We start from the raw sequence: 27,145 nt of genomic DNA, 5'->3' as shown, positions 1-27,145 counted from the left end.
GGCTTCCGGCTTCAGTCCGCGGCAAAAGAGTCCTCCTTCCTGCTGCACGCAGGGCCTGAAAGAACGGAGGCGCGGCGGGGAAGGTGAAGACGTGAGCACTTCCGGTCGCGCTCCGCAGAGGCGTGGCTGTCCGCCCTGTGGCCGCAGACGCAGTTGCGACTGCGGCGACGAGCAGGGGCGGGGCCGGTGGTTGCTGAGCCCGCCATGTGTGAGTGGCTGGGTTTGGGGAGGCGACGTTTCTGGAAGCTGCTGGAAAGCGCCCGAGTGGCGGAGGTGGCGCCAGCGGCCAGGGGGTGGGGCGTGATTAAAACTAGTGCGCGGCCTGCTGCGGAGGGATTACGCTGAGGAAAGAGACCGGCTTCTGCGTCGCTGTTCCGTGGTCCGCGCGAGCGTGATCGGGAGCCGCTGGGCCCTGGGGTGACCCGCGGAGGTGGGAGAGGGAAGGGCTCCCGAAGCCGGCGGAGGTGCCATGGAGCCTCTCCGCCGGCGTGGCCTTCACAGCTGGGTCGCGCTGGGCATCCGTAGTCCGCTCTCCCAAAGCCTCGGTGGAGCCGAAGCTGCCACAGAGTGCATGTTCACAAAGGGTCATCACACACGGAGCTGCCCCTCCCTGTCTCCCTAGAGCCCATCTTCGAGGCCAGGGGCTTTTCTACCAGGATTCTGGGGTGTTTCTCCTCCTTTCCTCCCTCCCAGATCTTCTCACGGTAAGGGGAGCAGCGAAAGCACAGGGACTTTGCATTCCACGACCCGTTCTGACTAGTCAGCAGCCGTTCTGTCCCTGCTGCACTAATTCCAGCTGCCCTGCCTTGTTTTAACTTCAGAGAAAGGGGGAATTCTCATTTGATAAGTTTAAGCCTCTGCTTTCGTAGGAAGGTCATGTGGCTTAAGGGACATCGTGACCGCGTATGCTATTTCTGCCTGTGCATTCTAAATCTTGGGGGCAGCATATTCCAGAAGTCCTTTTGGTCGATTGGTTATGTGTCCTAGGATAACATTTTGTAGTTTCAGACCATTTCTTTACAGACTAACCACAATTGGTATTTTGGAGTGTGGGGTTTTTTAGTCGTCTCAAACTAAATGATTATATTCTGGAATAATGCTGATAATTTGGGTAGGGTGGTATGGAGGAAACAAGTCTCGTGTAGAATAAATTATTTAGTAAGAAGGATTTTAGTTTTTGGTACTTCTGAATGCAAATGGCCAAGGAATCCAGCAGAGTTTGTTGGGGTTTCTCCAGACAAAAATAGGCTGGTTAGTTTACCTTTTTCTGTTGCTTTACTAGATTATTAATGTATTTGTATATTTAAGATCTAGCTAGTTAGGTTTTTATGAATTGTGATTAAAATTGGAGAAAGTAGTACTTCCTCCTGAATAGCCAAAACTCAGAGGGTTGTTTTCTTGCTCACCACTGCTACTTCCATTTTTAGAATGGAATACACTATTTGTAAAAAACAGACTAGCTGAGTGTTAACTCATAAATTGAACAAAACAATTGGTTCAGTTAAAATATAGCTGAAATTGTAAGACTGCAAAATAACATCACCAAACTGAATTATATTTTTTAAAACATTGTTGTCTGCAAAGTTGAATTTTAGTCTTTTAGTGTAAATTTGATACTTTTTCAGAAAAATAATTAGTAACAGAAACAAAATGGAGGTGGGGCTTGAGTTGTAAAGAGAAAGGAAAGGATTTTAGTGTGTTCTGTGTTTTCGCTGTAGAGCTTTTTCCCCTTGTAAAAGGTAGTACGAGACTCACAAGATAAAGAGAAGAACTTGGATACAGGAGATCAGCAGAGATTGACTAGAAAACCCCTTTCGTTTATATTACAGAGTAATGGTCCAAGTTGAGAATAGTGTATACATATCTGCTTATTCCTATATATTTGAAATGCTTTTATTACATATCCTGGTCCTAGACAGAGTGCAGTACCTTCCAGTGGGATTAAAGCTCATTGCCTCCATCCGCTTGTGAGCAGTGTGGGACAGAAATTTTATTGACCTATTTCCAGTTATAAACTCATGGTTTAAAGGGAGGAAGCTTTTATTAAATTAATAACTAACGAACGGCTGCAGTAGTTCAGTGCTGCATGATTAGGATTTTCTTTTTTTTCTCCCCCTCATTTTAGCCACTCACGATGTCAGCTCTTGCGCCTTCTGCGTAGATTCCTTAACCACAGTACAAGTCTTTGGCCCAAACATGGAATATAAAAGCTACTTGCTATGATTTATGTTTCTAGTCTCATCAAAAAGATGAGAGTCGAAGTGACTGGCTGTACTTTCTAGAAGCACTCTATGAGTACAGTCTGTAATCCCACATCTCAGACTAACATTCAGAAAGCGCTGAAAACCAAAAACTTCTTAAGCTTGGCAACAAAATTCATTTGGTAGCAAAATATGACCTGAACTATTGAGAAGCTGTATATAGTCTTTATCCCATGTGTTTTGCTGAAACTATATTAATATGTTTGATTATGGGGTGCTGTCCTTGGCCCCTGGTATGTGGGATGTTATATATTGGTTTATATACCTTGTAACACTTAAAAATTGTATGAAATTCTTATTTCTAAAACATCCAACCCTTGGGTTTTAGTTAAGGAATTGTAAACCTGTATTCAATATTTTTGGCAACACACTTGTGCTATGCGTGTGTATATTTAAAAAATGAAGACATTTTAGTTCTTTCAGTAAATTCATATATGTTAGGATAGCAAAAGTACGTGTGTCATATTGTGTGTCTGTCACATCGTGCATCTATCATATTGTATACATGCAATGATAGAGGTATGCACAGCATATTCGTAAGTGTAGCCATATAGTGATCCAAATAAGAAATTAGTAGTTTAGCCGGGCGCGGTGGCTCAAGCCTGTAATCCCAGCACTTTGGGAGGCCGAGACGGGCGGATCACGAGGTCAGGAGTTCGAGACCATCCTGGCTAACACGGTGAAACCCCGTCTCTACTAAAAAATACAAAAAAAACTAGCCGGGCGAGGTGGCGGGCGCCTGTAGTCCCGGCTACTCGGGAGGCTGAGGCAGGAGAATGGCGTAAAAACCCGGGAGGCAGAGCTTGCAGTGAGCTGAGATCTGGCCACTGCACTCCAGCCTGGGCGACACAGCGAGACTCCGTCTCAAAAAAAAAAAAAAGAAATTAGTAGTTTAAGGGCTTAAGGTTAGTTTATACTTCAGGCTCTAAAATTTAGATAAAACATGACAACTCAGCCAGGTGTGGTGGCTCACACCTGTAATCCTAGCACTTTGGGAGGCTGAGGGGGGTGGATCATGAGGTCAGGAGTTCAAGACCAGCCTGGCCAAGGTGGTGAAACCCTGTCTCTGCTAAAAAAAAAAAAAAAAAAAAAAAATTAACTGAGCACGGCGGGAGGTGCCTATAATACCAGCTACTTGGGAGGCTAAGGCAGGGAGAATTGCTTGAACCCCGGAGGTTGGAGATTGCAGTGAGCTGAGATCACACCACTGCACTCAAGCCTGGGCGACACAGCGAGACTCTGTCTCAAAAAAAAAAATGACAGCTCGTAATGTAGCCCAAACTTACTTGGTTCTGTTTTGCCCATAGAAAATGAGAAGATGGCATGATAATAGTGTAAAGTTGATAGTGGAATATCTAACATATAATCACATGTCTTCTGCTGTGTGACCTTACGCAAGTCACTGAATTTTTAAGCTCTCAGTTTACAGATCTATAAAATGAGAAGTTTGGAATAGATGGTTGTCTTAAGGAAAGTTCCTTACAGTTTCAACATTCCATGTGTGGGTATTTACTCTTAGAAGTACCACTTGCTTCAAAAAGTTTTTCCTACTAAGGGTGTGATCCCATTTCATCTCAAATTGCTGTCTTGCTGATCTAAACTTGTCACTTTGTTCATAGGAAACACATTTATTCACATGGTTCAAAATTCAAAAGGTACAAAAGGATACTCAGTGAAGTCATTTTCTGCCTAGGAAGCAACGAGTGCTACCAGTTTCTGTTACATTTTTCAGAAAAATTTTACACATGTGAGAGCAAATAAATTACTATATGTATTTTATTTTTCTTCCCTTTTTCTATGTAAATGGTACATACCATGCATGGTGATTATGTACCTTATTTGTTCACTTAACCTTAAAAGTTGTTCTGTTATTATTTAAGGTATTTCCTTATTTTTATGGCTGCATAATCTTCCATTTTATAATGTACCATTATTTCATCAACCCTATCCTTTTGAACATTTAGGTGTTTTTTTTTTCAGATCTTTATTAAAGAGCATTGTGCAATGAAGACCTTTCTACGTACATCATTCTCCACATATGTGACTGTATTTGTGCCCTAGCCAATGGTATGGCTGGGTCCTGTCTACTTTGACTTATGTGTACTCTATGCCAGTATTGTATAGTGGAGTCAACACCCTATTGACTCTAAAGTAAGCATATGAGATAAATCACATCACCTGAATGGCTGTTTTTTCATGTGAGCCCTGATAGCATATATGTACATGCATAATATACATATGTATGTATATGAAGCAAGTAGATTATGTGTAGTGACTTTGTCCTAAACAAACAAACAAATAAATCTTTAAACACTAAAATCATGCCACTGAGCAAGATTTACAATGAGCGGCATGTGAGAACAGAAATGAGTGATGTAACAACAGGTTTGTTCTTTCCAGCTCATGCTTATTCCAAGGCATGTACTCAATTAGTACTCTTAAGCTGATATTTTTCTTTAAAAATTTTTGCCAAGCATATATGGTTGAATTTGTGTAGCACGCAACTTCTAGATATTTCTACTTTACCAATAAGAAAACAAGGTGTAAGGCTAGGCATAGTGGCTCACACCTGTAATCTCAGCACTTTGGGAGGCTGAGGCAAGTGGATCACTTGAGGTCAGGAGTTCGAGGGTGTGGTGGCACATGCCTGTAATCCCAGCTACTGAGGAGGCTGAGGCATGAAAATGCCTTGAAACTGGGAGGTAGAGACTGCAGTGACCCGGTAGCGTGCCTCCGCACTCCAGCATGGACCACAGAGACAAGACTGTCAAAAAACAAAACAAAACAAAAGGCCTAAAAGAAGTAAACCATTTACTCAAATTTGCATTAACAAGGTGGCTAACCTCGTACTAAAACCTACATTCTCTCATTTCTTGTCCAGGGCTTTTTCCAGTGTGTTCTCAGAATTGGATGTGTAGCTCTAGCAGATTTGAGAATGTCCAGTAATTAGGAACTGCTTTAGGTACATTCACTCTTCCTAGACTCCAGAGCAACCTAAACTTCAGAGAGCAGCGGAGCGTTTTTCCAGTGACAGAATAACGTTCTATAAGTACTTGTGGAGGTAATCACACAACATGCTGATTAGCAATCAGGAAGCCTCCAAATCAAAAAATTAAGTGCATATAAAGAAACACTCTTTCCTAATTGGGACGTAGTTGTCACTTCAAGATGAATTCATCAGTCATAAAGACTGGAAGGAATTTAGGATTATTTGGAAATAGGTAGTCTTAGTTTCCCCAGAATTCATGCCATCATTTAATTTAGCCAGAAAATTTAAAATAATTATCACCAGAAAAGGAGAAGTGGTAGTAGAAACAATAGCAAAAGAAAAATAGAAAGTTGGAGGATATGCTTTAGTAACTACATTCACATAGAAGGTTAGATGTGTTTTAGTAACTGTATTCGCTTGAAGCTGGCATTGCAGCACATGACCCTCCCCTTTAGGGCCTCAGCTACCTGCTGACAATGCTAGTCCCCTTGTCTCTACGGAACTGACTCTTTTCATCCTTGGAGTCTTAGCTCGAGTGTCTTGTGTCAAGCTGTCCACCCTATTTGAGGAGCCCCCTGTCCTCTACCCCCACTCTAATTGTTACCACCTATTTGTTTGCCTTACAGCATATGTGTGTGTATGTGTATATGTATATGTATGTGTATGTGTGTGTATATATGTATAACATACACATATACATGTATTCTTGGCCCCATAGTAGGTTGTGAGATCTGTGAGAGCAAGGACGACATCTGTTTGGTTCACCATCACCTGTATAGTGTCTACTATACATAGTGCATATTTGTTGATGAATTATCTTGGTGGCTCCCAATTTTCAATTTACATGGCTGATCAAACCTACTTTTAAAACAGAATGTGTTAAATAGCCTATTTCCTTCATGTTTGTTAGTTCAGATGTATGCATAATTGGTATGCTTTTCTTATTGAGAAACCTATTATTCATCAATGGCTTTTTTTTTTTGTTTTTTACACTTACTGGTTTTTTATAAAGGATGTTTTAAAGGGTACAGATGAACAGCCAGATGAAGAGATGCACAGGGCCAAAAAGCTTGTATTGAATGTGCAAAGGACTGCCATAAATGCAGGGAGAATACAACGGTGAATAATGCATAGTCCTTATTCCTAAAGAGAAGTAGAAATGTTTGTAAACAAATAGCTTTCATACAAGGTGGAATGAAATAAGTGCTAAATAGTTGTACAAGCAATGTTTTGTAGAAGCTATGGGGGAAAAATGATTAATTTTAATTATAGGAAGGCCCTCACAAAGGTGAGTTTTTACTTTGGTCTTCAAAGAAAAATAGAGCACAAGTCCCTATAGATGAAGAATAGGGATGAATAAATGTTTAGCTTCACTTTTTAAAAAGTCCTTAAAATAGCTGTAATCCCAGCACTTTGGAAGGCTGAGGTGGGCGGATCACAAGGTCAGGAGTTGGAGACCAGCCTGGCCAGCATGGTGAAACCCCATCTTTACTAAAAATACAAAGAATTAGCTGGGCATGGTGGCACGTACCTGTAGTCCCAACTACTCGGGAAGCTGAGGCAGGAGCCTCAGATCCAAGATTGCACCACTGCACTCCAGTCTGGGCAACAGAGCGAGACTCCGTCTCAAAAAAAAAAAAAGCAGTATTGACCACAAAGGACTCATAACGCATTGTTATAAAGCAATCTTTTTTAAAAAATTAGTTAAAAATAAAATGACTCCAGCCATAAATATTATACTTCTGCAACTGAGGATGACTGTAAAATCACTTTAACTGTTTTGACTAGGTTGACAGCTAAGTTGAGGTTCAATTTAATGATTGAATTGTAACTGAGTGCTAATTGGAGCTAGTAATTGTTTAGTAAATGTATCAATTAAGACAAAAACTATTGAATAATGAAAACAGATTCATTTTTTAAAAAGAGATTTTTAAGCCGCTTGGTGGTCTTTAATATATGGTTCTCTGCCACATAAGTTAAAATGGGGACTGGTTTTTGGTGGTCTAATCTGATTTTTTAAGTTTATTTTTGCTTCCCTATGTCTGTTTTGCTAAGCAATACAGACCTTCACACTTTTTTTTTTTTTTTTTTTTTAGTGTAGGCATTAGATTTAGATCTCATTTAAACTTGGCTATATATTAATCCCAGTTTTGTTACTTCATACAAAATATGTAACCTCCCTGAGGCTCAGTTTCACTGATAAAATGAAAACATCTACTAATCCCACTTCTGTCATTTAACTAATTTTGTGGCCTCAGACAAATCATTTAACCTGTCTGAGCTTCAGTTTTTCCATGTATGAAATGAAATTCTCTTAAATGAGGTAAGACATAGGACAATGTCTGGCAGTTAATAATGCCCTCACAGCAAATGTTGGTTTTCCCTCACCCTTCCACGTCATCTAAACCCTGCATGTCCTTTACAGATTGCTTTAAATTCTGTTTTCTCTTTCCTTTGCCAGCTCCTAGCACTCTCTTCTAGAGTTTTTGCACTTACCATATATACCATGGATTCTTAAGTGGGTATTATTACAATTGACCCTTGAGCAATATAGGGATTAGGGACCCACCCCCTCCTTCCCCATGCTGTTGAAAATCTGCATATAACTTTTGACTGCCCAAAAAATGTAGCTGCTAATAGCCCACTGATTACTGGAAGCTTACTAATAGCATATATTGTTAACTAACACGTATTTTATGTTTCATATGTGTTATATACTGTATTCTTACAATAAAGTAAGTTAGAGAAAAAAGTTACTAAGAAAATCATAAGGAAAAGTAAATATATTTACTCATCATTAAGTGGAAGTGGATCATCTTAAAGATCTTCGTCCTTGTCACCTTCACATTGAGTAGACTGAAGAAGAGGAGCCGAGTGGATCAAGAAAATGTTTATGTACACCATGGAATACTATTCAGTCATACAAAGGAATGAAATAATGCCTTTTGCAGCAACTTGGACGGAGCTGGAGGCCAGTATTCTAAGTGAAGTAACTCAGGAATTAGAAACCAAAAATGGTATGTTCTCACTTAAAAGTGAGAGCTAAGCTATGAAAACACAGAGGTGTAAGAATCATGCGGTGGACTTTGGGGATTCGGGTTGTGAAGGAAGGTTGGAAGGGGGTTAAAAGACTACATATTGGATATAGTATACACTGCTCAGGTGACAGTTGCACCAAAATCTCAGAAATCACCATTAATGAACTTATCCATGTAACCAAAACCCATCTGCATCCCCCAAAACTACTGAAATAAAGAGGACGGGTTGTTCTTGCTGTCTTAAGCCTTATGGCAGAGGCTTAAGAGCAGGAGCATGTTGGGAGGGAGGGAGGGAGGAGAGGCAGGCACACTTGGTGTAACTTTTATTGAAAAAAATCACATCCATTTATAAGTGGACCCAGGCAGTTCAAACCTGCATTGTTCAAGGGTCAACTATATATTGGGAACTTGTTAAAACTGCAGCTGCTTGGGTCCCATGCATGATTCCATGAATTTGGCATGGGTCCTGGGCATCTATATTTTTTTCTCCCTCAGATTTTCTTACGCTTACCAGCGATCACGGTTTTTCACCTATTTGTTAATCATGTGTTTTTTATAGTTTATATTTAAAACCATTCAGGTGTTTTAGTTTAAACCTCAAATATACTATAAACTCCATGAGGGCACAAAATTAAACTTAGTTTAGAGGTTGATAAGTAATGCCCACACCTTTTTTATCTGACTATGTTTGGATCCAGTTAAATCAGATAGATGAAGATTGAAATGTAAGTTTACTGAAAAAAGTTGTTTGGAAAAAGCTGAGATTTGCAGCAACAACGAACTTCAAAGAACTAGACAGATTTAAAATTAAGAGTTTTTCTATCAACAAGAATAGAGCTTGTCCCACTACATTTACTGTGTAACAGAGCAGGCCAAAAAAAATAACCCTCTTCAGTCAGCCAAATCCCAAATGGAAAGGAGAGAGCAAGTTGGCTGAGCCTCAGAATTTTTTCTCCCAAACTTGCTGTCAGATCGTGTAGCCCCTCCTATCCTAGAAAGGAGTTAAGAGTAGAGGTCAGCCATGATTATTACAGTAAGGAAGTTTTATCTGGAGTATGAAAGAGCTTTCCTCATGCCCTCAACAGTACTCAATAGGTATTAATGGATTTTTTTTTAATACTTTGCATTGGGTTGCTGTGATTTTTAGTACCTAAATAAGTTATGAAGTTACAACTTCAGTTAAATCAGTATATATTATTGTATTAGTTATATTTTGTTATGTAACAAATTATTCCCCAAACAGCTTAAAACAGCATTTGTCATTTCATACATGGTGTATGAAATGATACGTGGTCAGGAATCTGGGAGTGGTTTAGCTGAGTGGCTCCAGTTCGGAGCCTCTTATGTGGTTGCAGTCATCTAAAGGCTGCTTGAGTGTCTTCACAACATGGCACCGGAGCACGTGATCTGAGAGAGAGGCAGAAACCACAGTGTCTTTTACAACCTAACCTTAGAAATGACCTACTCTCACTGTGCTGTATTCTATGGGTTACACAGACCTACCTACACAACAGTATGAATACCAAGAGGTGTAGGATTCATTAGAGGCCATCTTGAGGGCCAACTACCACACTTTTATAACATGTTAGTTTCACTTTATATCTCACAGAACAAGTCATTCAATAATGTCTAATATCCCAATAAAATTGTTTAATGGTAATTTTGTGAAATAATTGTATTTTTATATAATAAAATTTCCTACCTAGAGATCAGGCTGTGAGAATATGTCCAGAGGATGATTCTGTACTACCAGCCCCTTCCTGTCTAGTTCTATTTCTGAATCAGTAATTTATATAGCATGATCAAGAACTACTCTGGTTGCATGTTCTTCTAGATAGTCTGTGAAAGTTCAGGTGATTTATAGACAGACTTACCATAGGTGATTGTATTAGTCTGTTTTCACGCTGCTGTAAAGAACTACCTGAGACTGGGTAATTTACAAAGAAAAGAGGTTTAATTGACTCACACTTCTGCATGGCTGGGGAGGCCTCAGGAAACTTACAATCATGACAGAAGGCGAAGGGGAAGCAAGGCATATCTTACATGGTGGCAGGAGAGAGAGAGCGAAGAGGAGGAAGTCACACGAATTTAAACCATCAGCCCTTGTGAGAATTCTGTCACAAGAACAGCAAGGGGGAAGGCCACCCCCATGATCCAGTCCCTTCACACCATGCTTCTCCTTTAAATACATGGGAATTACAATTCAAGATGAGATTTGGATGGGGACACAGAGCCAAACCATATGAGTGATAATAGCTACAATTTTGATTTTAGTATGAGTTAATATTTACTTCTGGTCTCCTGGGAGGTACCTCATGAAGTCTGATTCCCATCTACTGATTTATTCAAGTGAAGGTTTCTTTTGCAGTGGTAATAATTAGAATAAGGTGGACTAGATGGCTAGTGAAGATCATTGAAATAGTCCATAGGCCCAAAGGAGCCGAAAACCATCACTGTAAGCAAGTGGCAGTGCTGTGATTAAAATTCTATTGCGAAAGCTTAAAAGAAGCTCAATAAGTGAAATGAAATGATTAAGAATATAATTTATTTCTTAAAATATGCTAAGTAATCTTAGGTTTTGTAAGATAGCAAAAAATACTACAGTGTTTGAAGTGTTCATTGAATTCAGGAGTGCACAATTCATTTGTCCTCTATAGCTGCTCAACACAATAGAAAAGATAATAACTTGAAGATTGTGACAGAAGATGTTTTAACATAACCTGACAATGCCTGAACATTCTTTGGAATTCTAACCGTAAGCATTGTTAGATCAGTTTGCATTTTAAGTTGCTTTGAGTCCTTACAGATGAATGACCAGTTGTAGTAGCCCAAATATTTGTATAATCAATTTTCTCATCCAGATGTAAGCTGTTTATTACATAGACATAAACGTGTAGAGCATAGTATTACCAGACCCAGTGAACTCATTTGGATGTCATAATTTCCAGTCATGTAGGCATATTTGACAGCAACTTTCACCCCCCAAGTGTTAGGAGGCACTATTTTGCTAATCAGGGAAGAAATTTTAGGAAATTCATTTTGCTTTCCAAATGTAATTTGTCATGATCAATAAAATGTTTGGTTTGGTTATTGATGAGCTTTAAGACATGCTCTTCTATGAATTCTTAGGGTAAATGAGAGATGGTAGTAGTTTTTTTCTGTGTATAGAGTATATAAACCCTGAAAGTTGCTCAGTTGAGTCTTCAGAGCTAATAAGTGATGATAAATGAAGAACAAATCTTGGAATAATTGATTTTCTGAAAGTGAAAGGGCAGAGAGAGATAAGGAAATCGGGAAATGTTAATTTTAGACTATTGTGCCAATAGTAATGAATGTATTCACTACCCGAAAAAGTATTCTTCTAGAATAGAAAAACAAGTTAAGTGACATGACATGATCAGTCAGATTTATTCTATAAGACAGGTCTTTTCAAAAAGTCATTATTAATAGAGACCAAAGACACTTTAATAGAGACCAAAGACACATTAATAGAGACCAAAGACACAACCAAATGCTGTGCATGGACTTTGACTTGATCCTGGTTTGCAAATCACATATTGGGGAAATTGTAATGTACCCAGCTATAGAATATATTTGGGAATAAATTTTTAATTTTCTTAGGCGTGTTCCTGGTTACTATGGCTATGTAGGAGAATGGACTTATTTTAGGAGGTATATCTGAGGTATATTTACAGGGAAAGTTATCTTCAAACAATACACAGTATGTACAGGGAAAATAAATACGGCATTAAATGTTGAATCCGTGGTAAAAATAAGTGTGGTTGTCAAACAGTTCTTTCAGCTTTTTTATATGTTTGCATATGTAAAATGAGAGAAAAATCCCTCTCTGGAACCCTGTTTCTTCATTCAGCTTTGCAAGAAAAGACCTCAAGAGAATGTATCATTGTTTATGGCTACCACCTCTACCCTTCCTCTGCTGTTCTCTCTCTCTTGAATTCAGACCTGTGAGACTTTTATTCCTGTCTTCCCACCAAAACTCTCATTTCCACGTCAGCACTGGCCTCCATGTTGCCAGACCTGGTGGTCCTTGCTTAGTCCTCATATTGCTTGACCTCTAAGCAGCATTTGTTGCAGTCGATCAAGTGGTATAATGATTCTCTCAGACTCTGAGTTCTGCTGCTGCTTGACTTCTCTTTTGGTGGTTCCTCCTCTTTTTTAAACATCGGAGTGCCTCCGGGCTCAGATCTCATCTCAATTTGTGTTTATTTTTTTATTTTTTATTTTTTTTGAGATGGAGTCTCGCTCTGTCGCCCGGGCTGGAGTGCAGTGGCCGGATCTCAGCTCACTGCAAGCTCCGCCTCCCGGGTTCTCGCCATTCTCCTGCCTCAGCCTCCCGAGTAGCTGGGACTACAGGCGCCCGCCATCTCGCCCGGCTAGTTTTTTGTATTTTTTAGTAGAGACGGGGTTTCACCGTGTTCGCCAGGATGGTCTCGATCGCCTGACCTCGTGATCCACCCGTCTCGGCCTCCCAAGGTGCTGGGATTACAGGCTTGAGCCACCGCGCCCGGCCTCAATTTGTGTTTAGTTCCTATATCACCTTACCGTGTTCTATAGCTTTAAATACTATTTAGATGTGGAGACTCCCAAGTTCATATTGCCACCCCAGCCTCTCCCCTGAACTTCGGACTCATTTATCCATCTGCCTACCTGATACATTCCCTTGGTGCCAAATAGGCATTTCAAGTTTAATGTATCCAGAACTGAGCACGTTGGTCCCATCAGTCTCTTCTGCACACCCCCCAACAAAGCAAGCACATGCTATTTACCTGCTGTTCCACGTTCTTCCTCATCTCCATATGAGGAACTTCATTCTTCTAATTGCTCAGGCAGTAAATCCTGGTGTCTGATTCATATTTTCCCCTCATACCTTACATTTAATCCCTCAGCGAATATGGTCAGCCACACTTTAAAAACATATTCAGGCCAGGCGCGGTGGCTCACGCCTGTAATCCCAGCACTTTGGGAGGCCGAGGCGGGCGGATCACAGGGTCAGGAGATTGAGACCATCCTGGCCAACACGGTGATACCCCGTCTCTACTGAAAATACAAAAAATGAGCCGGGCGTGGTGGCGGACGCCTGTAGTCCCAGCTACTCGGGAGGCTGAGGCTGGAAAATGGCGTGAACCCGGGAGGCGGAACTTGCAGTGAGCCGAGATCGCGCCACTGCACTCCAGCCTGGGCGACAGAGCGAGACTCCATCTCAAAAAAAAAAAAAAAAAAAAAAAAAATTCAGAAGCTAAGCACTTCTCCAGCTCTTACCACTACCATCTCAATCCAAGGTACATTCTAGGACAGATTATAACAGATTTTCTCAACCTTGGTACTATCAACGTTTTGGGCCAGCAATGTTGGGGTAAAGGGCTGTCTTGTGCATCGTAGGATGTTTAGCAGCATCCCTAGCTTCTACCTGCTAGATGCAATTAGCAGCCCGTCCCAACAGTTGTGACAGCTAGAAATGTCACCAGACATTGCCGAACTGTTCCTTGGGGGGACGTTGGATTATGGACCACTGGATTATAGCAGTATCCTCCTATTGTCTCTACTTCCTCTCTTGCCCCCATACAGCTTATTCTCCATCTAGCAACCAGTGTATCAGATCAAAACATGAATCAGATCATGTCATTTATTTTCTTTAAAACCTTCCTGTGGCTTCCCATCTCATTAGCGTCAAATCTGTAAGTGCCTACAGATCCCTTGCTGACCAACATACATACCTGACCCACCCACCCCCCAACTTGGAGAGCAACTTTTTCTCTCTGTGCAGATTTGAAAAGGGCATCATTTCCACTGGATGGATGCAGCCTCTTCCCCTGCTTTATTTTTCATCACAGTATTATCACCACTTTACATGTTCAATTTGTTGAATGCATGGTAAGATGAGAAGTATAATTATCAAAATGTGCCCTTGGTATCCATGGATTCCACATCTGTGGATTCAATCAACTGTGGATCCATAATATTAGAGGGGAGAAAAAGGCATGTATTCTGAACGCGTGTGGACTTTTTTTCTTGTCATTCCCTAAACAATACAGTGTAACAACTATTAACGTAGTATTTTCATCAGATTAAGTATTATAAACTAGAGATGATTTGAAGTATACAGGAAGACATGTAGGTTATATGCAAGTACTATACCATTTTATATAAAGGACTTTGTGGCTTAAACATGATTTATTATTTGTCATGATCCTGTAGGTAACTAAAGTGCTTTTGCTGGTCTCACCTGGGCTGCTCATGCAGATTTTGGTATCCTTAGGGAGTCCTAGGACCAATTCCCCACAGATACTGAGGGATGACTGTTTTTAGTAGAAGGTAAGTTGCTAAAAGTTCACCTAACCCAATCTGAGAATGTCAAGAAAACCTTAGCACCTAACATAACCTCAGAGATTCTACAAAGGTCTCACAGAAGAAACGATGCCTAAATAAGACTTAGTGTGGTTGTGTAGAAGGAGAGAAAGGGTATTAGTAGTAAAGAGGAGAAGGAGTGGAGCCAATGCCCAGTTCAGTTTTGAACTGCCTCCTTGATACTTGCAAGAGGAGAGATACTTCCAAGAGGAGAGATACTTCCAAGAGGAGATTCTGCCATCAGGTAGTTAGAGAGACAAGTCTTGATCTTAGGAGAGACAGCTAGACTGTAAACACAGATTTGGGAATAATCACTAGATAAGCAGAAATGAGGGACTGTTTACATGTCAAAATTGGAAGGAAAGCCTTGAGATTTAGTCTGATAACTAAAGAAACTCCCTAAACAATCTGCCAGAGAGAAAAATACAGCGGAAAATTTAAAACATGATAGGAGGCTGCACGGTGGCTCATACCTGTAATTCTAGCACTTGGAGAGGCCAGGGCAGGCGGATTGCTTCAGCCCAGGAATTCAAGATCAGCTTGGGGCAATAAGGCAAAACCCAGTCTCTACCAAAAAAAAAAAAACAAAAATTAGCTGGACGTGGTAGCATGTGCCTGTGGTCCCAGCTCCTTGGGAGGCTGAGGTGGGAGGATCATCTGAACCTGGGGAAGTTGTGGCTGCAGTGAGCTGTGATCACACCACTGCCCTCTGGCCTGGGCGACAGAAAAAGGTAAAACAAGATGGGAGACTCCTAATGTGTTTCTCTCGGACAAGGAAAACAAAACAAGATAAGGTTGTTTGTTCTTGAGGAAGAACAATTATTTAGCTTAAACCAGACTAAAGCCAGGGAAAGAGTTCTCTAAAACCTCAGTGATTATTGAAGTGTTGAGTACAACAGATAATAAAGCCAGCTAGCTGTGCTACTCATGTAAATTCTAAGGTTATTTTAATTTTTATGCATTATAAAAATCAGTTTTTCAAAGTTGGAAGTTTTTGGAGTAAAAAAATAACTTTTAAAGTATGGAGTGTTCTTTTTCTCTCATTCTTACCCTTTTAATTTAGTATTGTAAATGGACATGTTTTTAGTCGAACTGTAATGGTTGTCTAATTTTGTGTAACAAACGCCACTCCAAATCTTTGTAGTTTAAAAAACATTTATTATTTGTCATGATCTAGTAGGTGACTGGAAGATTCCTCTGGTCTCACCTAGTTCTGTTCATGTGGCTGTAGTCAGCAGCTGGGCTGAGGCTGAAGGGTCTAAGCGGGTCTTGGGGACATGTCTGAGGCCATGGTGCTGGTGTCCCCGGTGACATGTCTGAGGCCGTGGTGCTGGTGTCCCCGGTGACATGTCTGAGGCCGTGGTGCTGGTGTCCCCGGTGACATGTCTGAGGCCGTGGTGCGGGTGTCCCCGGTGACATGTCTGAGGCCGTGGTGCGGGTGTCCCCGGTGACATGTCTGAGGCCGTGGTGCGGGTGTCCCCGGTGACATGTCTGAGGCCGTGGTGCGGGTGTCCCCGGTGACATGTCTGAGGCCGTGGTGCGGGTGTCCCCGGTGACATGTCTGAGGCCGTGGTGCGGGTGTCCCCGGTGACATGTCTGAGGCCGTGGTGCGGGTGTCCCCGGTGACATGTCTGAGGCCGTGGTGCGGGTGTCCCCGGTGACATGTCTGAGGCCGTGGTGCTGGTGTCCCCGGTGACATGTCTGAGGCCGTGGTGCGGGTGTCCCCGGTGACATGTCTGAGGCCGTGGTGCGGGTGTCCCCGGTGACATGTCTGAGGCCGTGGTGCGGGTGTCCCCGGTGACATGTCTGAGGCCGTGGTGCGGGTGTCCCCGGTGACATGTCTGAGGCCGTGGTGCTGGTGTCCCCGGTGACATGTCTGAGGCCGTGGTGCTGGTGTCACCTGGCTTGTATGCTCGTACATGTGCACGTCCTGTTCACCCCCCTGCTCCGAGTATGCTCTCTCCATCCATAGTCTCCCCAGAGGTGTTTTAACATGGCAACAGGAGTGTTCCAAGAGGGCAAAAGCGAAAACTGCAGGTCTCTTAAGGACTAGTCTTAGTCACACGTCGTCATTTCTGCTGCATTCTATCACACTATAATGTATGTGGATTAATTCATTTCAGCCTCAGTACAATGCTGTAACAAGTAGGTAGGTACCTCATTACCCTCATTTTTAAAGTGAGGACACCAAAACTCAGTACTAGTAGTTTGACCACAGGCCCCCAACAGGTAAGCCACAGGACCAGGTGGGGTTTCAGTCTCTCCTTTGCCATCAACAAGCTCTGAGATGTTCATTTATCTGAGCCTGTTTCTTCTGTAAAATGGGATTAATACAACTTGAGTGTCCCTTGCCTGAAATGTTTGGGACCAGAAGTGTTTCAGATTTGGGGTTTTTCAGATTTTGAAATATTTGCATTATATTTAGCCAGTTGAGTATCCCTAATCACTTGAACCCGGGAGGCGGAGGTTGCAGTGAGTCAAGATTGCGCCATTGCACTCCAGCTTGGGCAACAAGAGCGAAACTCCATCTCAGAAAAAAAAAAAAAAAAAGTTTCAGATTTTTGGATTAGGGATACTCAACCTACACTATTATACAGAATAATTTTTAGGATTGAATTGAGATGATTTCTAAAATATCTAGCGAATACTTGATTCCTAGCAGGTACTCAAAAATGTTAATTTCATCACGTTCTTCTTACTGTTCTCAGGTTGCTTTATTAGATGAGGAAATGTTTTTATACCTGCTATTTGTCTCATTATCTTAAACAAAATTTGAATGACCTACACCAGAATTATTAAAGGAGACAGTGATTTAACATTCCAGTAGTAGAGCAGTAATAAAGAAAATTTCATACTGATGGAATTTATTTTAAGACTGTGATCTGAGCTGTTCTACCCTAAGGTGTTAGTGGCTGATGATCACTTAATAGATTGCTCTCCCAGAGATTATTTACATTTTCAGGGGAAATAAAATGCCGATGAAAGAATAGAGTAGAAGAATTTTAGGTTTTGTGGCAAGCCAGTGAGGAAACTATGATTAGGAAAGGGATCTTTCAGTGGTGATCTTTGTGGTCTATCTACCACCATAGATGAATCCTGGCAAGGTATCAAGTAACTCACCACAGTTTGTATATAATTTATAGATTTGGGTTTCTATAGGAAAAAAATGCCTTTTAATAAATTCAGATCATCATGCTATGTTATTTCATTTGGGTATGACATTTAGATGAGCACAGATGCAGTTACTATACTATAAATCCAACTGGAGTGTTGACAAATTAAGGTCTAGGCCTGTTACGGGCTGAGTTGTGCCCCACCCCCAATTCATATGTTGAAGCCCTAATCCCCTGGACCTCCGAATGTGACTGTATTTGGACACAGGGCCATAAAAAGGTGATTAAGTTTAAATGAGGTCTTTGTGGTGGACCCTAATCCAATATGACTAGTATCTTGATAAGAAGAGGAAATGTGGATACATGGGGAGACACCAGAAACAGACAGAGGGACAGCCATGTGAGGACATTTCAAGAAAGCAGCCGTCTGCAAGTTAAGGAGAGAGGCCTCAGAGAAACCAAACCAGCCAACAACTTTATCCTAGACTTCCAGCCTGCAGAACTGTGAGAAAATACATTTCTGTTGGTCCAGTTACCCAGTCTGTAGTGTTATTGGGGCTTTTTTTGTTTTTGAGACAGAGTTTCGTTCTTGTTGCCCAGGCTGGAGTACAATGGCCTAATCTCAACTCACCGCAACCTTCGTCTCCCAGGTTCAAGTAATTCTCCTGCCTCAGCCTCCCAAGTAGCTGGGATTACAGGCATGTGCTACCACACATGGCTAATTTTGTATTTTTAGTAGAGACAGGGTTTCTCCATGTTGGTCAGACTGGTCTCAAACTCCTGACCTCAGGTAATCCACCCACCTCGACCTCGTAAAGTGCAGGGATTACAGGCATGAGCCATTGTGCCTGGCCTATACTGTTAGTTATGGCAGCCCAAGCAGACTAACACAGGGCCCAGTACCGACCCTTCCACATGGGTGTTTAACATTTGTTATTTTTTCAAAACCAAAACTGTTTGTTGCTACTTGGGAGGCTGAGGTGGAGAATTGCTTGAGCCCAGGAGTTCAAGTCCAGCCTGGGCAACACAGTGAGACCCCATTCTTTTAAAAAAATTATAGGCCGGGTGCAGTGGCTCAAGCCTGTAATCCCAGCACTTTGGGAGGCCGAGACGGGCGGATCACGAGGTCAGGAGATCGAGACCATCCTGGCTAACACGGTGAAACCCCATCTCTACTAAAAAAATACAAAAAACTAGCCGGGCGAGGTGGTGGGCACCTGTAGTCCCAGCTACTCGGGAGGCTGAGGCAGGAGAATGGCGTAAACCCGGGAGGCGGAGCTTGCAGTGAGCGGAGATCCGGCCACTGCACTCCAGCCTGGGCGACAGAGTGAGACTCCGTCTCAAAAAAAAAAAAAAAAAAAAAATTATATATACACATACAGACACGTACAATGTATTGTATATGTATATACACATATATAATATATGTATATACATGTATAATATATACATATATAAATATACATGTGTACATGTTGTATATAAAAGATCTACACACAAATATATAAAATAAATAATAAATTTTTGTTGTAGAAAAATCAGGGATGGATTATAGATGCTGTTTCTCATAAAGTAATCAAATTAAGTTGCACAACCCAGCATTTGAAACAGACCATTTTAAAAGAGTCGTCTTATCCTTTATTTTGCCACCAAGGCTATAGCCCCTTTCCTTCCATTTCTCTGTCCTCTTTACCCTACCCTACACTATTCTGTCCTGTTCCAACATACATGCATATAGGCCAGCTAGAGCTGGCCCTTTTACCCTCACTTCCTATATTTTCAGGTGTATTCTCTCTAGAAAGCTTTAGTTATTTTTCCTAAGCAACAGGATAATCTTCCATGTTGCTTTTCTGTTTCACTCTGTAAAAAATGAGGAGGCCAGTTAAAGAAGGAGAGAAGGCCTTAACATTTATTGAGCACTTATTTTATGCCAGGTACTGTTACTCACTTTACATAAAACATTTCCTTTAGTGAGAAAACAGCAGTGGCCACATTTAGAAAAATGAAAAGCAACAGTGACGATCTTGTAACATTGCTTTAAAATGAGTGTCTGGCCGTTGCCCTACTTTCTGTATATGTGCTTAGCTCTGCTATTATCAGATCTACTGTACCTGGTAGTTATGAAAAGTACCTTAATTATTTAAATCTCTAGATGTAAGTCATTTTGTGAGAGGAGAAAGCAAGATAACCTTGGGGTATGTGTCTATTAGAACGGGTTTAGAAACAACGCAGGGACTGGTGCTTCTGAGAGTATGTCATTGATGGTCACAAGTAATTTGCTGGTGCATGCCTTCTTAATGGAAAGGAATTGAAGGAAAAATGGAAAAAGTTACTAACTTCTGGACAATTAGACAGTAATCTGAGGAAGGGACAGCTACTCTAAGGCTATCGGAAGCATGCCTGGGCTGGTGTAAGGTGTCCCACTTAGGAGAGAAAAGGATTTGAAAAGGATAGTTTCCTTTGGCTTGGAACACTGAAAAAAAAGGAGCCCAAGGGAAAGGAGGCTTGTTAACCCTACACACCAGGGGTCAGGCTATGGGTCAAATGTGGCCTGAGGTCTGTTCTTGCAGTCCTTTGGGATGAAAGTGATTTTTACATTTTTAAACAGTTGTAAAAAAAAATGTAGCAGAGACCTTGTTTGTCTCACAAAGCCTAAAATGTTTACTATCTGACCTTTTGCAGAAAAAGTGTGCTATTCCTTGCATATAAGTATAGAGGATTATGAGGGTTGGTTTGTATTTTCAACTGACAGGCTTGTGGTATACTGTAAACAGTTGAATATGAGAAATCTTCCCAAACATGTGTAGCGTTTCATAGAATCATCCTCTTTTAGCCCAGTGTTAAGAGCTCATTTGTATTAGTTTGCTAGGATTGCTGTAACAAAGTACCACGAAAATTTATTTGAACAACAAAAATTTGTTATCTCATGGTTCTGAAGACTAGAAATCCAAAATGATGTATCGACATGGTGGTTTTCTTCTGAGGACTGTGAGAATCTGTCCCATGTCTTTTCCTAACTTCTGGTGATTTGCTGAAAACCTTTGGTGTCCCTTGGCTTGTAGGTGTATCACCCCGATCTCTGCCTTCATGTTCATGTGATATTCTCCTTGTTTGTGTGTATCCAGATTTCCTTTTTTAAATAAGGACACTGGTCATATTGGATTAGGTCACTCCATGACCTCATCTTTATCACTTGCAAAGACCCTATTTCCAAATAAAGTCACATTCACAAGTATTGCAGTTTAGGACTTCAGCATCTTTTGGAAGGGACGTAATCCAACCCATAATATCTTCTAGGCCTTTGTTTTACAGACAAGAACAGAGAAACTATGAAAGTATAAAGAAGTCATTCAAATCGTATAGCTATCTGGGAGCAGAACCAGTATTATAATGTAGGTCCACTGACCGACCCAGTATTTGTTCACTCACATACTTTATAATATTCAATTGCAGTGTAATGAGGTTCAATCAAGTGTCATACTTGTTTGTACCAGTTACACGATTCCAGTCATCTTTCCTATGCCTTCCATTAATCATGGAGCAATAATAAATTACAGATGGATCGGAATTAATTCATTTCCAATACAGAAATGAGCACATCTTGCATCATTGTTAGTGTATTCCATTCTGTATCCTTTTCGTATTCAGTTCTGAAAGAATTTACTCAGGGCCTGCTGTTTGCTAAGGAGTATCTAAGCATACTTGCACAGTAAAGTTGTAGAGAATGTGCTTTGGTCTGGATTTCTACATTGCCTATTTCAACAGGTTCTAGTCACAGCTCCGCTACAAGTTCTAAACTCAAGTCTTGCTGGTTTTGTCCGTTGATAAATCACTTTCTTAAGCCTTAATTCTCATGTGTTGTTCCCATAAGATTTTCAGAAACCCCAGGTAACTTTAGGATTCTATGATTCTGTGACTGTGGTGAGACATTTTTGCATTTGGAGCATCTGATGGCTAAGGAAAGTATATGTAACTTCAGGCTAAGTCGTGTATGGTAAACCACTCTAAAGATGAGCAGCACCATTCACAATAGCAAACACATGAAAGCAATGTAAGTGCCCATTAACTGATGAGTGGATAAAGAAAATGTGTTACATATATAACATGGAATACTACACAGCCATTAAAAAGAATGAAATCAAATCCTTTGCAGTAACATGAATGTAACTGGAGGCAATTATCCTAACTGAACTAACACAGAACCAGAAAACTAAATATTACATGTTCTCACTTGTAAGTGGGAGATAAGCCTTGGGTACACATGGACATAAAGATGGGAACAGTAGACACTGGGGACTCCAAAAGCAGGGAGGGAGGGCAGGAGGGAGGAGGCAAAGGCTGAAAAACTACCTGCTGGGTACTGTGTTCACTGTTCGGGCAACAAGAACATTAGCGGTCCAATACCTCAGCTTCATACTATATACCCATGTAATAACCTGCACATGTATCCCCTGAATCTAAAATTTTAAAAAGCTGAAACTTAAAAAATTAAATTTAAAAATAAAGATTTCATCTCATTTGCTTTATCACTTACGCACATGTGTGCCTTGCTCTCTTCCGCTAATACACGTGTGTGTAGATTCATGTTAATGAATATACACACATTTTTTTCTAAACCATTGAAGGGTAACTTACATACATCATATCTGTGTGCCTAATTTCTTAGGTGAATAATTCCTAAGAAATACAGTTAGCAACTTCAGCAAGTTTAACATTGATACTTTACTATTGTAATCCAATTTTGTCAGTCAATTCAATACTGTCCTATATGCCATTTTTTCCCTTCTTGGATTTAACTTTAGTCTCTTTCAATCTGTAACATTTCCATAGCCGTTCTTTGTCTTTTATGGCATTGATATTTTTGGAAGAATAAAGACCTCTCCCCACTCCTTTTTTAGTAGAATGTTCCACATTTTGGATCTGTCTGATTTTTTTTTTATGATTAGACTCAGGTTGTAGATATCTTTTTAAATGTTCTAAAATGTGGAAACAGTATTCCATTCAAAGGATCAATGTAAAACAAAATTTAGGTCACACAAACTTTGAAAGAATTATTAGAAGCCAAATCGAAAAACCAAAAATGTGTTATAGAATCAACTTCCTAGAAAATGTTTAGAGTACGGTAGTTTTCAGTCTTTCACGTTTCTGTAGATGGTGGTTCAACAACTGGATTTTCCAAAATCGAGAAATGTCTTGGCATTGAGGTGAACTTAGGTGGCTTTCTTTAGTTTCATCATGAACTCTGCCTCCCCAAAAAGCCAGTGATATCTTTCTGTAGAAACAGGATTTTTCTTTCAACTTCTGCTACATTTATTCAACAAACATTACTAAATTCTTATTATCCTGACATTGAGGTGGAACCTGGGAATACAAAGAAGGGCATAACAGAGACTTAATATGCCACACTGTTTATTAAAAGATAATCAGATGCTGACATGCCACAGAGGGCAGGAGCAGCTTCTGTGGGGGTTTGGGGGGCGGGGGGATGGTCTGTAACTGCACTGGAGGGGGAATACCTAAATGCTACTTTCTGCCCAAAGTGGGAAATCCCTGTTGTTCCTGTAAGAGTCACATCTGTCTGCAAAAAACTCCGGCTGGTGCTTAGCATGTTTACCTATTCTGGTGCATTAAAAATGACTAAGCCATACTGAATAGTTTAGTACAGGCAATCCTTTTCAGAGACTGGCGGATAAGAGGTTATTTCTTTCGATGCTTGAATTCTTGAACTGTTGTTTTGCACTATATGAAATGTCCTAAGGATTCGCTTTTTTTTTTTTAAAGCACTAAATTTTAAATTATTTTTTTCATCATTTCCAACAGTATTACAGGTAAATAGTAAAATTATTTTAAAATGGAAAATGCTTTTTTAGTTTGAAGACAAAGCAACTTTGCATCTTCTGATGCTATGATCCTAGTTTTGGCTTTGTTCCTACTTTCTTTAGATTTAAGAAAGATGCTTTACGACCTTTAGCAAAGTCTTAACCAGGTCATTTTATCTGAAGACTACCATATTCTAAGCCACAACTTCATTTGTCTGGTTTCTGCAGGGAATAGTTCATTAAACTTGGGGTGCCCAAAATACTGTAACTTAAACCTGGAAATAAAACACCAATATGCTGAACTTGGGATAATTTCTAAGAGTACTACTAAAGGTACTTCTATTTTTTTCCAAACATAACATAGGGGAATGGGTATTGGTTGTACTATGTAGATGTTCTTCAACTTAAATTGTATTACCTGGGAAGACTGGTAATTTTCATGTCATTCTCAATATAAGAATAAAGAAAATATAATAGTTATCCATTCTAAATTCTGTTATACATTTTCTTAATACAGTAACTAAATATGCCAAAGAAAAGGAGCTGTGATTTCATATTGTCAGAAATATGACTTTTGAAAGCACGTAGATAACAGAAAGGAATTCAAGAAGACCCATGAATGTAATATGGGGAAATTTTTTTTTTAATTTTGTGAATATATTATTTACTTCTATATTGGCAAGTATTGACCAAAGAGAAGTATTTTATTGACTAAAAATATATTTTAATCAAAATAATTCTGATAGGACATTCTAAATAAGCTAATTTTGACAATTTTCCTTCTGTTAAAATTGAGAGGAAATAACATAAGTTGCTTTCTCCCATGCAATTGAAATGCAGTAAATTATAGCATATAATATAACTGGTCTTTCAGATTACCTTAGTTATTGCGCCACCCACAATAGGACAGTATTATAAAGCACAAGGGAAGCTCTGAATCTGATTATAAATGAAATAGAGATCACTTAGAGGTTATTTGTTGTCTATATTGTTAATATAGAGTAAGAGTTGACTAGGTTGTCTTACATTTTAAAACCCCGGTTGTGACTGGGCATGCGTGGTGGGCCAAGGTGAGAGGATCGATTAGCGCAGGAATTCAAGACCAGCCTGGGCAACATGGCAAAACACCATCTCTACAAAAAATTAGCTGGATGTAGTGGCAGGCGCCTGTGGTCCCAACCACTCGGGAGGCTGAGGTGGGAGAATCGCTGAGCCCGAGAGGCAGAGGTTGCAGTGAGCCAAGATTGCGCCACTGCACTCCAGGCTGGCTGACAGAGCAAGACCCTGTTCAAAAAGAAAAAAAAAAAAAAATCCCTGGTGGTCTTTACAGAGCTTAGAGAGCAGAATGTAGAGTGCTTAAAATTCCTTAGCACAATATAGTATATAAAATTGCCAGGTATTTCTTTTTTATATCAAGACTTACTGGATATCATACATTTTATATGATTCAACCTTGAACAGGCTTATCTGTAAAAAGATTCTGCCTCGGCCGGGTACGGTGGTTCACACCTGTAATCCCAGCACTTTGGGAGGCTGAGGCAGGTGGTTCATTTAAGGTCAAGAGTTCAAGACTAGCCTGGCCAACATGGTGAAACCCCGTCTCTACTAAAAATACAAAAAATTAGCTGGGTGTAATGGTGCATACCTGTAATCCCAGCTATTGGGAGGCTGAGACAGGAGAATTGCTTGAACCCGGGAGGCGGAGGTTGTAGTGAGCCAAGATCTTGCCATTGTACTCCAGCCAGGATGGCAGAGTGAGGCTTTGTCTTTGTCTCAAAAAAAAAAAAAAAAAAAAGGCTCTTCTCCTTTTCTAACCTGCTTCCTGCCTTAGTCCACCTTTGTCGTAGTCTATTCAGGCTGCTATAACAAAATACTTTATACTGGGTAATTTATAAACAGCAGACATTTATTGCTCACAGTTCTGTAGGCTGGGAAGCCCAAGATCAGGATGTGGCAGATTCAGTGTCTGGTGAGTGCTCACTCTCTGCTTCCAACATGGTGCCTTTGTGGTGTGTCCTCACATGGTGGGAGGGTCAAAGAGGCTACCTCAGGTGCTCATCCCATTCATGAGGGCTCCACCCTCAAACCCAAATTACCTCCTAAAGCCCCAAATTCTTAATACTGTTGCATTGGGGATTAAGATTTCAACATACGAATTTGAGGAGACACAGAAGTTCAGATCATTTCAACCTTGAATTTCATCCTTGAACAGCATCGAACGGCTTGTCATTTCTTTGCTCACGTCTGACTTTCACATCTTACAGTTGCATGTGCAGTATGGTAGCCACTACCTGCATATGACTATTTAAATTTAAGTTTAGGCTGGGCGTGGTGACTCACACCTGTAATCCCAGCACTTTGCGGGGAGGCCAAGACAGGTGGATCACTTGAGCCCAGGAGTTTAGACTAGCTTGGGCTTAAATTTAAAATTCAGCCTCTCAGTTGTACTAGCTACATTTCCAAATACTCAGTGGCCATATGTGCTAGCAGCTACACCTTATTGGACAGTGCAGATATCGAACACTTTCATCATAGAAAGTGCTGTTGGACAGTGCTACCTTACAGCCCTTTGTTCCAAGTAATCTCTATTTCATTTATAATCAGATTCAGAGACCAGCCTGAGTAACCAACCTAAGTAATATCTGATTACTCAGGGTGGTCTCCTCTCACTGCCCACCTCTCTCCTTTCGTATCTGTTTAAAGCATTCTTCTTCAAGATTTATATCAGGTGCAAGAAGCATTTTCAGCCAGTCCTGCTCATTCCCAATTTCAGGGTTCTAGTCCTCGAGTCTTCCTTTTTTTTTTTTTTTTTTTTTTTTTGAGACAGAGTCTCACTCTGTTGCCCAGCCTAGAGTGCAGTGGCACAATCTTGGCTCACGGCAACCTCTGCCTCCCAGGTTCAAGCGACTCTCGTGCCTCAGCCTCCTGAGTAGCTGGGATTACAGGTGTGTACCACCATTACCAGCTAATTTTTTGTATTTTTAGTAGAGATGGGGTTTCCCTGTGTTGCCCAGGTTGGTTTCAAACTCCTGGGCTCAAGTGATCGTCCTGCCTCAGCCTCCCAAAGTGCTGGGATTACAGGCATGAGCCACCATGCACGGCCTCTGTCATTTTGGCATTATGCCTTTATTATTGACACTTCACTGTGTGTAAATTTAGGTTTACATATATGTCTTCTCTTCTGACTGTACACTTTTGAAATTTCACGTCCTAAGTATTTCTTCAGTCCATCTACTTCACTCTAAATATAGTGGTACAGGCTTAGGAGTTAAGCAGGATTCATTTTGAATTCTAGCCCCTCCACTTACAATATTTGTTACCTTAGACAGCTTTAATCTTGTTGAACCTTAGTTTCCTAATGCATAAAATAAGAATGGTAGGCTGGGTGCAGTGGCTCACATCTGTAATCCCAGCCCTTTGGGAGGCTGAGGTGGGTGGATCACCTGAGGTTGGGAGTTCAAGACCAGCCTGACCAACATGGAGAAGCCCCATCTCTACTAAAAATACAAAATTAGCTGGGCGTGGTGGCACATGCCTGTAATCCCTGCTGCTCGGGAGG

The 27,145-nt window shown here is 40.7% G+C and overlaps 1 protein-coding gene across 2 annotated transcripts in view; it reads left to right on the top strand.

Annotated features, from left to right (window-relative positions):
• Positions 1-306: 306 nt before the first annotated feature.
• HMGB1 (high mobility group box 1) overlaps positions 307-27,145 on the top strand; it is a 154,798-nt gene continuing 127,959 nt past the window's right edge. The window contains exon 1 of one of the 2 annotated variants that reach the window (XM_028837151.2): positions 307-430. The gene's annotated coding sequence lies outside the window, so the exon portion shown is untranslated. Of the gene's footprint in view, positions 705-27,145 lie in introns of both variants that reach the window. The other variant, XM_077973661.1, reaches the window with a different exon arrangement.

Source organism: Macaca mulatta, chromosome 17, assembly GCF_049350105.2.
Source record: "Macaca mulatta isolate MMU2019108-1 chromosome 17, T2T-MMU8v2.0, whole genome shotgun sequence".
NCBI classification, from domain to species: domain Eukaryota; kingdom Metazoa; phylum Chordata; class Mammalia; order Primates; family Cercopithecidae; genus Macaca; species Macaca mulatta.
The sequence above is the reverse complement of the archived record's forward strand: the minus strand, read 5'-3'. Positions and strand labels throughout refer to the sequence as shown.